This window comes from Oryx dammah, unplaced genomic scaffold (genome assembly GCF_014754425.2).
Source record: "Oryx dammah isolate SB20612 unplaced genomic scaffold, SCBI_Odam_1.1 HiC_scaffold_29, whole genome shotgun sequence".
Taxonomy (NCBI): domain Eukaryota; kingdom Metazoa; phylum Chordata; class Mammalia; order Artiodactyla; family Bovidae; genus Oryx; species Oryx dammah.
In genome coordinates, this window is record NW_024070213.1 from 71,353,259 (window position 1) to 71,367,834 (window position 14,576).

A 14,576-nucleotide genomic window follows, 5' to 3' on the forward strand; every position below is an offset into this window, starting at 1 on the left:
CAAAAATACTAAAGAACAGGGTGAAAGCAAGACCAGGAGACATTTAGAAAAGAATGTTGAGGATGGCATCTTTTGATGTACCCAGTTCCCTGCTGACTACTGACAGAGAGGACCCCATCTCCAGCCCAATGCAATGGAGGCTCTAGAGATAGACTGTGGCTCAGAAGCCCTCTGAGTGGGAATCAATGACCCAGGAGTTAGGAAACATAGAAAGCATTGAATGTTGGGATAAAAAACTGGATGGAGCAAACTGTTACTTGCTGTTGCTGCTAAGTCACTTCAGTCATGTCTGACTCTGTGCAACCCCATAGATGGCAGCCCACCAGGCTCCGCCGTCCCTGGGATTCTCCAGGCAAGAACACTGGAGTGGGTTGCCATTTCCTTCTCCAATGAATGAAAGTGAAAAGTGAAACTCTTCACGACCCCATGGACCGCAGCCCACCAGGCTCCTCTGTTCATGGGATTGTTCAGGCAAGAGTGCTGGAGTGGGTTGCCATTGCCTTCTCCAAAACTGTTACTTAGTATGCAGTAAATTGAGAATGTTTTCAGTTAAACATATTGACTGGAATACTATGAAAACTATAGGGACTGCCAGCATTGTGGAAAAATTAGGGGACTTTGGAGCCAAATAGATCTATTTGGGTCTTTGTTTTGTGTGTGTGTGTGTTTTAATTTTAAAATTTTATATATATTTAAAATGAAGTGTAGCTGATTTACAATGTTGTGTTAGTTTCAGGTCCACATGTACTTGTAACAGAATAATTTGTCACTTGGGGACAAATTTCAAAGTCTAATGAGACTTTAGAAGACATCAACCAGAAGGTTATGGAATCAGGGATTTCCCTAGTGGTCCAGTGGTTAAGACTGCATGCTTTCAATGCAGTTCAATCCCAGGTCAGGGAACTGAGATCCCATATGCCAGTCAACCTGGCCAAAAAGTAAATAAAATAAAATAAAAGATGGGATCGTATTCTCTCATCCCTATGTAAAAAAGTAAAATAAAATAAGAAGGTTATGGAATCACCCTTCCAGCCCATAGACATATAGGGGCTTGTCCCAAAGGTTGTATTCACCTTAGACAAATTACCTAATCACCATTAGCATTCGTTTCCTCAGCTAGGAGATGAAGATACACAAGATAATGTATGCATAGCACCTGGTATCAAAATTAGAACTCATTCATTCATTCATCCAGCAATTGTTTTTCAAGTGCCAGTTATGTGACTTTATCCTAAGAGATACAGCAATAAACCAATCTACAAAATTTGTGCCTTCATTGACCTACAATCCAGTGAAAGTAGATAGACAACATACCAGGATTAAGTGGTGTGTTTGGAGGAGTCCTATGAAAACGTTGAGATAAGACAGGGAGGGGTGTTCCCATTTGAAGGACCTGGTCAGGGAAGGCTTCCTGAGAGGCTGACAGTTAAACAAGTTCCAAGAGGAGATGAGGCAGAGCTATGCAGTCATGTAGGGGGACAGCATTCCAGGCCGGAAACAGTGAGCGCTAAGACACAGAGGTGTCCTGCACACTAAGCCAGCCCCATCTGGCTGCACCAGCATGAGTGAGGGGAGTGTGATGGATGATGGTGGGGGCCAAGGAGGGCGTGTTGACCCTGCGGGCTCTGCAGGTCACTGCTCTGACTCCCTTTTGATTCCTAACAGCATGAGAACCTACTGGAGAGTTTTTTAGCAGAATGTGAGCTGACTTCTTATTGCAGGATCACTCTGACTGCTGCATGGAGGGTAGATCAATGCAGGGCAACAGCAGCCACGAGATCAGTAAGGAGGCTATTGTGATAACCCAGCAAAGACACCAAAGTCATTTGGACCTAGATGGTGGTGATGCAGGTTGTGAGCAATGGTGCGACTTTAAATCCAACAGGATTGTTCATAGATCTGTATGAGTTATGGTAAAAAGAGAGGTGTCAGGGATGGCTAAATAATTTGGGCCTGAAGGATGGGATTACCAGTCTGTGAGATGGGGAAATGAAGCAGGGTTGTGGAGGCAAGGCAGCGTGAGAGTTAGATTTTTAAGTGTTAAGACTGAAGTGCCTGCTGCATAGAAATAATGGTGGGAATGTTGAGAAGGCCGTCAGATATATGAAAACATGTACAATTCATATATCATCCTGGAGAGCTCACCAGGCTTGAGGTATATATTTGAGAAACATTAACACATAGATGGCATTGGAAAGCTATGGGACTAGATTATGTAGGGTGTGAGTGCTGAGAATAAAGAACAAAGGTCCCCAAGCTGAGGAGACTGTGTCCAAGTAAGGGAGGAGAAGGAAAATCCGGAAAGTGGGAGGGTTGGCTTGGAGATCTGCTGAAGAACCATTTCACGGATGAGGGAGCAATCAGGCATGTCAAATGGGCCATGAAGATGAGAACTGGACTTGGCAATGTCGCGGATGATTTTGACAGCAGCAGTTCCAGGGGAGTGATAGGGAATCCAGAACCAACTGAACTGGGTTCTGGAGGGAATTGGAAATAGAGCGGAGGCAGCCAACACAGTTCTTTCAAGGACTTTTGCTTTAAAGCAACGATTATCAAAGTATGGTGTCTGGACAAGCAGTATTAGCACCATCTGAGATCTTAAAACTTCACAGTCTTGGGCTCCATCCAACTGAATCAAAAATTCTGGCAGTGGGACCCACCATAAAGGTTATAGAACTGAAACTATCAAGGACAAACCTCTACGATACTTGTTGCCACCCCTTCCTGGAAAAGATTACTTTGTAATCTTCAATAGTGGGGCACCTGGTAAAACATTTAAACCCAGTGATGGCTCCCATGAAGGTTCTAATTCAGAAGGTCAGCGACTTGAGAAAATACATTCCTACTGCCTGCATGTGTGCTAAGTCTTTTCAATCATGTCTGACTCTTTGCGACTCCACAGACTGTAGCCTGCCAGGCTCCTCTGTCCGTGGGATTCTCCAGGCAAGAGTACTGGAGTGGGTTGCCATGCCCTCCTCCAGAGAATCGTTCCGACTCAGGGATCAAACAGCCGTCTCCTGCATCTCCGCCACTGGCAGGCACATTCTTTACCGCTGGCACCACCCAGGAAGCCCGCATTTGTACTAAGTATCCCAAATGGTTCTTAGATGGGGAAACTGTGGGCAGCTCTGCCCAGGACTCACGCCTGGGGGAGCCCGCTTGAATTTTTGACCTGACACCGAGGCCAGTAAACACTCAAGATCTGGAATCATTTGATCTAGACTAGTTTAGCTATGGAGTTTTGCAGTTGTATAACTGCATATATTATAGTGCGTTTATCTCTTTTCCCAGTGGTTTCTTTTTGCAGCTCTAGGGTAACATGTCTGATGTGAAGCAATGTACTAATCTGGTTAAGCTTGGGGCCTGGAATTCAGGAGAAATTACATAAAAATCATCACATCAATCAATACTGATGGTCTTCAAGTCACAGAACCTAGGCTTAAAAATATCCTCAACTACAAATACAAAAAAGAAAAGAAAAGAAAATCCCAAACATATGAAGATGCCCTGCCCCATCTTCTGTTTCCACCTGGGAGTCGCTGATGCCATGGAAGCTGCAGGGACAGAAATGTAAACGTTCAGGAGTAAAGGAAGGAAAGAAATGGTGACCAGCCTGGCTAGTTAAGGACGGTTTTCCTTGAAGACTCTGGCTAGCTAGTTTCTTGGGCCTGCCCCTCACATTCTCTGCCTGCTCTGCTTGAGCGCTTATCCCATAGGTACTCTTCTGGGAACATCGTTCAAGGAGCTAGCCACACTCTCACTTCTATGTCAGTTAATTAGGTTAGATATGCATTTCTCCTTTTGATTTTAGTTGAGGTCAATGGCAACACGGAACAGCGAAGCGCAGAAGGCAAGAGGAAGGTCACTGTGCATAGGTCCGGCTGGCGGAGGGATATGCCTTGAAGCCCCGGAACGGCAAAGAGATAGAGAGCCTCGCAGAGGCGAAAGAGCACATAGCAGGGAGGAGCTGCTGCGGCTGCTGCTAAGTCGCTTCAGTCGTGTCCGACTCTGTGCGACCCCATTGACGGCAGCCCGCCAGGCTCCGCCGTCCCGGGGATTCTCCAGGCAAGAACATTGGAGTGAGTTGCCATTTCCTTCTCCAATGCATGAAAGTGAAAAGGCAAAGTGAAGCGTAGAGGTTAAAAATGAATTTCACATTCCTTCAGTTTAGTGTGAGAATTTATTCTGTGTGGCAGTGGCTGTGTGGGAGAGACGAGGTAGTTTGGCACAAGGCAAGGAGTATTGCATTTCCGTAGAGACTTAATGCATCATCTAACAATGACACATTGTGATAATGTTACAAAGAAAAGTAACAGATTACTGTGACAGAGAATAGTATGGGGGAGGGGACAGAGCTACTTCTGATAACTGGTCAGGAAACCTCTGGGAGTGACACTGGAGCTAAGTGAAGGATATAACGGATCCAGGTGAAGTGCTGGAGAGTCCTTTGAACAGCAAGGAGATCAAAGCAGTCACTCCTAAAGGAAATCAACCCTGAATATTTACTGGAAGGACTGATGCTGAAGCTAAAGCTCCAATACTTTGGCCACCTGATGTGAAGAGTTGACTCACTGGAAAAGACCTTGATGCTGGAAGATTGAAGGCAGAAGGAGAAGGGGATGACAGAGGATGAGATGGTTGGATGGCATCACTGACTCAATGGACATGCGTCTGAGAAAACTCTGGGAGATGGTGAAGGACAGGGAAGCCTAGAGTCCTGCATTCCATGGGGTCGCAAAGAGTCGGACACGACTGAGCCACTGAACAATGAAGTGTTAAGGACTGGCTTTTCTGCCCAAGGGAACAGCACATGCAAAGGCCCTGTGGAACAGAGAAGCATTGTTCTCTGGAGGGAAACCAGTGTGGCTGGAGCAGTGAAAGCAAAGGCCTCTGGAAAGCTGTGGCTGGCAAGCTGAGGCAGGGGCTAGATGAGGCAGAACTTTGCCGGCAAGCTTGAAGAGTTGTCCTTTTTCCTAAGAACAATGGGAAGTCCTTGGGGATTGTGAATGGGTCACATCTGAGTCTCAGAAAGTTTACTCTGGCTGCAAGAAGAAGAGTAAGGCGGGAGGGCAGGATTGAACACAGGGAGGTGGTTAGGAGGCTGCTGGTGTTCTCAAAGGATTGCTTGGACCCAGAGTTTGTGGTGGAGATGGAGAGAAGTGGAGAGAGCTTCCCTGGTGGCTCAAATGGTAAAGAATCTGCCTACAGTGCAGGAGACCTGGGTTTGATCCCTGAGTTAGGAAGATCCCCTGGAGAAGGGAATGGCAACCCACTCCAGTATTCTTGCCTGGAGAATCCCATGGACAGGTAGGCTACAGTCCATGGGGGTCACAAAGAGCACTGAGGAACTAACACACACTGCCCCTCTCCCATAGAAACATGTGCACAGACTAGGTAAGGACCAGGGAGAAAGGGAGAGCCCAGGATAACTCCTGGGTGTGTGAGTGGGTAACTGGAGGGATAGTGGCTGCACAGCTCTGTTGACATTTGATCTCTTTCTTTAAGTGTGTTCTAAGAGTTTTGCTTCTGTATCCCAAGAGGCCCTATACCCACCATACAGCACGTCTGGCTATCTGAATACTCTGATCAGCTCCCCTCAGCTTTATATAAAACAGCTTTATTAAGATATGATTTACATACCATACAATGCACCCGTCTAAAGTGTATGATTCAGGGATTTTTAGTATATTCACAGATATGTGCAACCATCAACACAGTCAATTTTAGAACATTTCTCAAAAAGAAACATAAAACCCTTTAGCAATCTTCCTATATTCGCCCCTTCTCTTGCCCTCATTTGTAGGCAGTCATGAATCTAATTTATGTCTCATAGATTTCCCTGCTCTGGGCATTTTGTGTGAATAAAATCATATATGATCATACATGGCATTTCACTAGAATGAAATCATGTGTGATCATTCATGGTCCTTTGTGACTGGCTTCTTTCTTTTAGCATAATGTCTTCAAGATTCATCCATCTAATGGCATATGTCAGATCTTCTTTTTATAGCCAAATAACATTCCATTGTCTGGATATACCCCATTTTGTTTTTCTTTCATCAGTTGATGGATATTTGGGTTTTTCTACCTTCTGGGTGCCAGTCTCTGTGAAGACGAATCTCTCGGCATGTGTACAACCTGTCTGAATGCTCTGATTGCATCCAGGGCAAAATAAACAGCAGGGAGTTGGATGGGATAAGGTGGCCCCATATTTGCCTGTCAAGGGAAGGGGCTTCAGTTTTACACACATAAAACACAGCCTTTTGTTTGTTTTATGATAAAAAGAGTTTCTTTGTTTTTCTCCTTCTACTTCTGTGCCCACTCACAATTTTCTCCCAGCTGGTAAGGAAAAGGAGGCAAAATTCAAGGACCTGGCTGATTTAACCACTCCTGGTAACATGTCTAAACTTTCCTCTGTTTACAAACCCATTTGTGCCCTCATTATCCACTAAATGCCCCCCTCGCTCCAGGATGCTTCTGAGTGTTTAAGATAACTAGAACTGTGACGGACCACCAGCCCCTCTCCCTCTCTTCCCCTGGTGAAGGCTTGGCCACCTGCCAGTCACAGCAGAGTGACGTTATTCCTTCGGTACGTGTTCAAGAGGGTCCCCTATGTGTGCAGCTTCTGGACATAGCTCTGTTGCCAGGGCAAGAGGAGCCTGGCTGCTTCTCACCTTTCCAGGCTGTTGTTGTGGGGCTGGGGTAGGAGGGGTGTGGCGGGGGTGGGGAGGGGTTCAGCTTTGAACTTTACTCAAAGTGCAGCTGAGCCTTATTGACTATCTGAGTCCTTATCAGATCTCCAGTATTCCATGGTGGCTCAAATGGTAAATGCAGGAGACCCTGTTCGATCCCTGGGTCGGGAAGATCCCCTGGAGAAGGGAATGGCAACCCTCTCTAGTATTCTTGCCTGGAGAATTCCATGGACAGAGGAGCCTGGCAGGCTACAGTCCATGGGATCACAAAGAGTCATCTGAGCAACTAACACATTTCCAAAAAGAATAAATAAGCATGATAAAGCACATTGAAATTTCTATCAGATCTTCACTGTAGATCCTGTCCCAGCCAGCGCCCATGGAGAGGGGGTGGTGACCTCTCAGGATGCCTGGAGATGGCGGCCTCTTGCAAAAACCTGCTCCAGGACCTGCAGGGGTTGGCCCCTGTGACCTCGTGTTCATTGTACTCCTGTACTCCAGCTACTGATTGTTGTCTATCCGTCTTCTCCATTTCTGAAATGTCCACACAGGCAGTGGTGTCCTGGGGTCCGTTTGTACCAGCCCCTGAGAGCTGATTGCTTTCCTACCTTTCCAGCTCTGCGTTCAGTCCTGTCACATTGGTAGTTTAAAATCAGCCAGGATAAGTATTTACTTTACAGAAACGGCACATGCCAAGAATCAGGGCTTTGTTTACCTCCTGAAGAGTCTGTTGTTAAACATTTACTAGCACGTAAGTGCTCACGGGTCCCTGCTGCTCTGCAGTGGAAAAGAGCTGCCTCTCTGGTTTTGATGGGCACAGTGGAGTCTTCAGTTAATAAAAAATAAGAGTTGCAATAATAACAAAAAAGCAAGCAACCCAATCAAAAATTATTGCTGAGTAGACAACAAGTCCTCCAGCACTGGGGGTACAATGCCTTTTTCCAAGAACAATTTGTTACTATAACCTTAAAGGGAAAAAAACTCCACTGGTGAAGAGGAAAAGGGAACATGTATGTTTTGAAGGTCCCACCATTCTCTATTTTGGTTTTGGGGTTTTTGCCACTTGTGATAGTTAATGGGGACCCATTGGGACTGATTTAGTGCAACAGAATCATTAAATTTAACTGTTTTTGGTCCTTGAGCTTTCCAGGTGGCACAGTGATGTAGAATCCACCTGCCAATGCAGAAAATGCAAGAGACATGGGTCAGGAAGAGCAGGAAATGGCTACCCCACTCCAGTATTCTTGCCTGGAAAATTCTATGGACAGAGGAACAGGGTGGGCTACAGTCCATGGGGTCACAAAAAGTCTGACACTACTGAGTGATTAAGCACACACATGGTCCATTGAGGCAAAATTCTAAGATTCTCCAACATGTTAAGAATCTCAGCTTTAGATTTATTTCTCAGCTGGTGTGTGAGGTGGTCCATGAAGAGGTCAGTGATGCTTTGAGTATTGTGACTCAAAAGGCCCCAAGAAATGGATAGATAAATGGCAGAAGGGTCTTGGGCATCTCCCTTCAACCAGAACTGTCAAGCATCCTCTATGTTGACAGGCCCATTTCAGCCTCTTATAGAGCAGAGGGAATACACCATATGACCTTGACCTTCTGAGGCTTTAGAGCTGAGTTGAGCAGCTATGTGAAGCAGTTCTGTCTCTCCTCTTTTTCAAAGAGCATACTCCTGGTGATCTGTGTTCAGCCACAGAACTCTGTGTGACATGCTGAAGATGCTTTGTGGAAGGTCCCAGCATGACAGGACCAGAAAGACAACCAAGTTGAGCCCAGTAAGAGCTATGAAGCTTCTTCTGCCCCATTTAGAAAAGTCTGTGATAGGATATTGGGGCAAGTGTCATAGTGACCCCAAGAATGTTCATCAGATTTCACACTTAACAAAGAAAGAGGGATGGAGACTATGACTGACCAGAAACTCCTCTTCAGAAGACAATTGCCATGTCATATTGCAAAGGTAGGTTCAGTTCAGTTCAGTTCAGTCGCTCAGTCGTGTCCGACTCTTTGCGACCCCATGAATCGCAGCACGCCAGGCCTCCCTGTCCATCACCAACTCCCAGAGTTCACTCAGACTCACATCCATCGAGTCAGTGATGCCATCCAGCCATCTCATCCTCGGTCGTCCCCTTTTCCTCCTGCCCCCAATCCCTCCCAGCATCGGAGTCTTTTCCAATGAGTCAACTCTGCGCATGAGGTGGCCAAAGTACTAGAGCTTCAGCTTTAGCATCATTCCTTCCAAAGAAATCCCAGGGTTGATCTCCTTCAGAATGGACTGGTTGGATCTCCTTGCAGTCCAAGGGACTCTCAAGAGTCTTCTCCAACACCACAGTTCAAAAGCATCAATTCTTCGGTGCTCAGCCTTCTTCACAGTCCAACTCTCACATCCATACATGACCACAGGAAAAACCACAGCCTTGACTAGACAGACCTTAGTTGGCAAAGTAATGTCTCTGCTTTTTAATATGCTATCTAGGTTGGTCATAACGTTTCTTCCAAGGAGTAAGCGTCTTTTAATTTCATGGCTGCAGTCACCATCTGCAGTCATTTTGGAGCCCCCCAAAATAAAGTCTGACACTGTTTCCACTGTTTCCCCATCTATTTCCCATGAAGTGATGGGACCGGATGCCATGATCTTTGTTTTCTGAATGTTGAGCTTTAAGCCAACTTTTTCGCTCTCCTCTTTCACTTTCCTCAAGAGGCTTTTTAGCTCCTCTTCACTTTCTGCCATAAGGGTGGTGTCATCTGCATATCTGAGGTTATTGATATTTCTCCCGGCAATCTTGATTCCAGCTTGTGTTTCTTCCAGTCCAGTTAGTCCCTGCCATCATCAAGCATCAATATATTTTGCATCACCCTTTGACTTCAGAAGTAATCTGTAACCTAAGCCCCACTTATTTTTTCTATTTGACACTTACTTTAGTTTCATTAGTTTTTCTGACAATTTCATTGATATTTCATAGGATATTCATGAGCGGGGGAATAAAAGAACAGTGCTATTCTGCTACCTCTCTATTTGTTTCCCTAAGCACTTGCAAGAATAAAAATCAGAGATTCTACAGCAGGAGTCTGCGTGCTGCATCCTATGAGCCAAATCTGGCTTGCCACCTGCTTTTGTAAATAAAGTTTTATTGGATAAGTTTATCCATTTACATACACTTTCACACTCAGTTGAGTAGTTGTAAAAAGACTTGATGGTCCACAAAGCTGAAAATATTTCCTATGTGGTTCTGTATAAAAAAATTTTTTTCCAACCCCTGCTCTTTAGAAATATGACTTCTTAGTAAAACACAACTTAAGTCTAGTAAAACAAAAATCTCTTTTTAAAGGTTCCCCTCCTAATCCCTCACTCTTTTGGGGGAAAGAAGCATATTATGATATTGATTTTGACCAGACTTGAGTTCTAATCACAAGCTTTCATAGGACATCTGACAATAGTTGAATAGAATTAAGAAAAGATTTTATTTGCAGAATCCACAAAGTTATTTCCCCCAGTGTGTGCTGATTACTAAGTGCTAGGCAAGTTGAACTTTTAACAGGAACCCAGAAAGAGGGGAATCAGAGTAATTTTAAGCCAAAATCATGATAGCACTATCGCATGTAAATCTCAAACACATAACTCAGGACAGAGATAATTCATTTCACCGTAGGGAACACGGCTCCAAGTTGCAATTAAGCAAGTTGATCATTTCAACTGTTTAGTCTATGCTGCTTGATAAAAACAATAAAGGAAGAGATTATCTAGCAGACGTGTAAGTTAATCATAAACATCTTCTGGCTTCCTACTTTCCAAGGGCCTGATGTGTCTTTCTGGTTGAGAACAGCAGGGCTGGATGATTTGAGTCTGAGGTCAGATAGTGTGGCTCTCTACTGAGAGTTCGAGAGTCTAGAACGCCTTCTTCTTGGAAGCTGGCCCAGAGCTATCCTGTAGACACTGGCACTTGAGGTGCTTTCTGTGAGTGTGGTAGGTGTGTGATAGCCCCTCCCATATCCCTAAACTCATTTCCCACCACCCACCACTCTGACCCCATGCTCACTCCAGCCACACTGCTCTCCTGAGTGTTCCTCAAGCTCGCGCAGCAGCCTCATGCTTTTGCATTTGAAATTCTCATCCTCATTACTCTCTTCTTAAATATGTGCTTGGCTCCCTAACTTGCCTCTAGTATCTGCTCCAGTATCAAATATCCTCTTAACAGAGAAGCCTTTCCTGGCCACCCATTATAACAGGGCACCCTGCCTTCTTGCTATCACTCTGACCTTCTTAATTGCTTTTTTTTTTTTCTCATGGTATTTATTGCCATGTGGCATATTATGTATTTGTTTGTTCTGTACTGCCTATTTCCTTCCTTGAGGGAAGACACTTTGATTTATTCACTGATGGATTACTAACTTCTAGAACTTATGCTTGGCACATAGTACACTCTCCATAAAGGCTTTTGAATGAAAGAAAATGTGTTTGAATGTGTAGTGGAGCTGGCTTTTTATTGAGAAAGGGAGAAATAGAGGAACTTTCTTGTCTTCTCCATACTAAGCCTTTGAAACATACCATTTCACTAATGACAGCGCAAAGAAGCCATTATGAATACATATTTATTCTATACACAGACCTGAGTTCAAGTATTCACTTTGACATTTAATAACTATGCTCATGCCTTAATCTCTCCAACTCTTGTTTTTTTTCACCTATAAGGTGGATATAGCAATAGCACTTATTTTATAGATTTGTCAGAATTAAATGAGGCAGTAAATGTAAAGGTCTTACCTTGACATATGTGTTTTAAAACACTATCTTTGTTATTTTAAGCATATTTTAATAGTGCACATTTCAGTTCAAGGTGACTGTATATGGATCCATATTGTATAACTAGCTGCTAAACTAGAATCTTTACTATGATTTCAAAAGCAACAGTTAAAGTGATTAAATGGTAGATTAAAAGTGATTTTACGAGGCTAGGAGAAAACTGAAGATCAGTTCAGTTCAGTGATCTTGTTTGATGTTTTTTCTCTACAGAGAATTTTGAAATATATCATGTCAGATTAATTGATTTTCCCCTTATGATTTTAGTTTTTGCAGCATTCTTGGAAATACTTTCCTCACTCCAAGATCATAGGGACATTAATATATTATTTTCCTATAAAGTCTTTATGATTATTTTCTGTATTTAAACGTCTAGATTTATCTTGATACATGAAGTTACTTTTTTTCAAAAGAGCTATCAATGTATCCTTAATTAAATAATTCAGTACTGCAGTGTTGATAATTTGGAGCATAATAGTACATTTTGGGAGAAGGCAATGGCACCCCACTCCAGTACTCTTGCCTGGAAAATCCTGTGGGCGGAGGAGCCTGGTGGGCTGCAGTCCATGGGGTCTCGAAGAGTTGGACACAACTGAGCGACTTCACTTTCACTTTTTACTTTCATGCATTGGAGAAGGAAATGGCAGCCCACTCCAGTGTTCTTGCCTGGAGAATCCCAGGGACAGGGGAGCCTGGTGGGCTGCCATCTATGGGGTCGCACAGAGTCCGACATGACTGCAGCGACTTAGCAGCAGCAGCAGCAGCACATTTTGACTCTTTAGTAGGATTAGTCTCCTCCTTTCATCCTTTTAATTCCAGTTGGGAGTAAGCTTTTTGATGGTTTAATCACTATCATGTTATTTTTATTTAAAAAATCATTATATTGATAATATAAAATCTCTCTGCCTATGAATAAGATATCTACTTCTTTTTATTTGGTTACTTTTATGCCCTTTAGTCATATTTTAAAGTTTTTAAAAAATAAGTTTTAGTTAGCGTTTTGTGATTGCATGCCAGAGACTATAACTCTGGCCAACTTAATCATGTATTAGAAAGGTACTGGAGAGTTCACATAGTCAAAAGGAAAGCCAGAGAACCAGGCTGAGAAATAAGACAGGAACCAGGATAAAAACTGCCTGATCATTAAGGAAACACCTTAACACTTGGGACTAATGAACTGGTAGCAGTTTCTTTTGTCTTCACATTGGTCTGTTCAGGAAAGTCTTAAAAGAAAACTTGATTGTCTAAGCTTAGGATACATGCCTGCCCCATGGATGTACTGAGGCAGCGAGAAGAAGGATCAGGCAAAACAAATTTCAAGCACCTTTCAAGAGGGCAGAACACCTGGATTATCTTTGGCAACAAGGCTGAACATAGTATTTTTAGACAAAAAATTTCCAAGATGAAACAGAATGTGTAGAAAATGAAAATTGTCCACTATCAGAAGAAAGTAAACATTTATTGGAAAACTATTCCATGCTGGTGAAATAGAATTTTGTTTAAATCATCAACTCTTCATTGATTTCCTTGGAAGATATTTGTATCCCTAGAGAGATTAAGTTTATCAAAGCGATCCAGTCATTCTTCCAGTCTCACACAAATATGAAATGGCTGCTTTGGGATTAAGAGCACAGCTCATTCAAACCTCATCCCACTCATCTTTTCTTGCAAGGGCAGGTAATCACTGAAGACTCCACAGAAGAAATAGGAACCCAGTGAACAAACAGTAAGCAGGAAGGAATTTTGGCAGCAAGGAGTGAGATACATCCAGCTATCTTCAATGTTAGATTATGTGGGTACTAAGTATTAATTCCAGAGCAGAAAATGGCAACCCACTCTAGTATTCTTGCCTAGAGAATTTCATGGACAGAGGAGCCTGGAGGGGTACAGTCCATGGGGTCGCAAACAGTCAGACACAACTGAGCAACTAATACACACACACACACACACACACACACATTCACACACACACAGTATTAATTCATTAATTTATTTGTTTGCCTAATAAAAGCATACTGATTCCTATATGACATTACGGCATTGGAAGGATAGGTCTAGTGGTAAAGATAGTCATTTTTATTTTTCAATTTATTAAACAAGTGTTTATTTAACAACTACTGTTTGCCACATACTGTTCTTGGTTTGATATAGAAAGCCTATAGGAAGCTCTATTGTAATCATTAGAATTTACCCAATCTGCTCTTCGGATAATGACACAGACTGAATTGTGTCTTCCCAAAATTCATTTATGTTGAAGCCCTCAGCTCCAGTGTGATCGTATTTGGAAACTGGGCTTTTCAAAGACAATCAGGTTTAGCTGAGGTCATGAGGGTGAGGCCCTTAGGATGCGATGGTGTGTGTGCATGCTTAGTCACCCTGTTCTGTCCGACTGTTTGCAACCTCATGGACTGTAGCTTGCCAGGCTCCTCTGTCCATGGGATTACCCAGGCAAGAGTACTGGAGTGGGTTGCAATTTCCTTCTGCAGGGGATCTTCCCCACCCAGGGAGCGAACCCAGCGATCTCCTACACTGCAGGCAGATTCTTTACCACTGAGCCACCAGGGAAGCCCAGAGTTGGCATTAGCACTCTTAAATGAAGATACACCAGGAAACTTGCACTTTCTCTGTTGCTCTTGTACTCTTTCTCTGCCACGTGAGAACACAGCCATTCACAGATCAGGAAGAAAGCTTTCACAGAAACTGACCATGCTGTACCTCGATCTTGGATTTCCAGTCTTCATAACTGAGAGGAGATCAGTGTCTGTCATTTAAGCCACACAGACTATGGCATTTTGTTATGGCAACTTGAGATGAATAATACAGACAGAGTCTGTGAGGCATACTCCCTATGTGAGCAGATAGTCACTAGGATCTTTTTCCAGGTGCATAATCTAATAAAGTTATTCACGGAGCTTGTGCATTGGGGTAGTTCTAAGAACTTTACTAATAGAGGAAATAGAAAAATTCTTTTTCATATTATTATAATTATGGTGACTATGAAGAGAAATCAGAAGGTTTCTGAGGGAGGCATACTCTAAAACTGGACATTTTGCTTATTGAGTCTTTATATGAAATATTGA